Source organism: Stegastes partitus, unplaced genomic scaffold, assembly GCF_000690725.1.
Source record: "Stegastes partitus isolate 25-593 unplaced genomic scaffold, Stegastes_partitus-1.0.2 Scaffold2770, whole genome shotgun sequence".
Taxonomy (NCBI): Eukaryota; Metazoa; Chordata; class Actinopteri; family Pomacentridae; genus Stegastes; species Stegastes partitus.
This window is the reverse complement of record NW_007580501.1, coordinates 13,911-15,223: the sequence shown is the minus strand read 5'-3', so window position 1 is coordinate 15,223 and position 1,313 is coordinate 13,911.

Genomic DNA, 1,313 nt, shown 5'->3' with positions numbered 1-1,313 from the left:
TATAAAAGTACTTTCTGACTAATCACTTAAATGACTAATCTTAAAGCTCCACTTTACTTAGGTTTGCTCTGTGTATTTGAGAGGTTATGAGAGAAATGTAACTTCATCAGTGTATTCAAAACAAATAGTCAAGCATTTTTACTACTAATATTATTGCGGTTAAACCTTTGTAAAACTAAATGTGTGTTTAGTTTCAAACAAAAAAACTTGGTAACAAAACTAAACGTCCATCCTCAAAGCCAGTAAACCAACACATTAAACAAGTGTGGCTGTCACTGTTCAGGAAAAATTAGGTATTTAATGATTGAACTTGCTTGTATATTATTGTATTAAGTAATGGGTTTCTCGCCTGTCATGAAGCAGCTGAAGGTTTTCAGAGTGGACTAGCCCCAGAGCGATCTGGGAGGTGCAGCAGGCATCCATACTGGCCCTGACAGCTCGACCCAGAAATGGCGGCAGCAGTTGCATTGACCAGCCTTCAGGCAGCATTCGCAGCACTTGGACTGCATCAAACACCTCGCCATGCCGATTTTGTAAGTCCACTGCCGCCATCTCCAGCTCTCCAGTGCCACCTCTCGCTAATTAAATTGGCTCAACTAAAGTGGACACAGTATTAAAGCTTTACCAGGGTGTTAATTAACGGTGTGGGGCAAGGAAAAGTATTAACCCAACAAAGCCCCATCTCAGTCTGTCCCTCAAGGAATTTGTGAAATTTGGAGCATTAATAATTAATGAAAACTATACTGATTCCCACAGTGATCCCACAGTGGTTTTTTTGCTAATTACCACAGTTTCCAACATTATTTATAAACAGTTTCAAGTGTTTCAGATTAAGGTGCATGCTCAGTTAATGAAGATCCAACAGAAGTGGCGCCTCTTGAGATAATAAAACGCCAAGAATGCAGCAATTTTCAAAATGCTTTTTAAATGTGATCAATCATTTAACTTGTGTCTTTTCTACTCAAAAGGTAAGAGTATACACACTTGTGATATTTCTCCAGCCATGGGACGCTATCTGCTAGCACACAGGCATTGTCTGAAGCCAGGAGGTCTAAAAGGCTGTTGTGATCCTGTTCAGCATAGAGCTTCAACAGTGCCGTGCTTTGGACCTGCATGTACAAAGGAAGACAAACACAGTCAGATACATACTATACAGTACTACAAAAACAGAAATACAAAAGTGTATTATTGCAAAATCATGTGTAAATCAGATTTTAATCAAGTTACCTCTCCTAAATAACTAATAGGGAATTTCTTGCATCGCAGCACTTTCTCCTGGTCACCCTGTGCCAGGTGGTTGAGATCTGCAAACT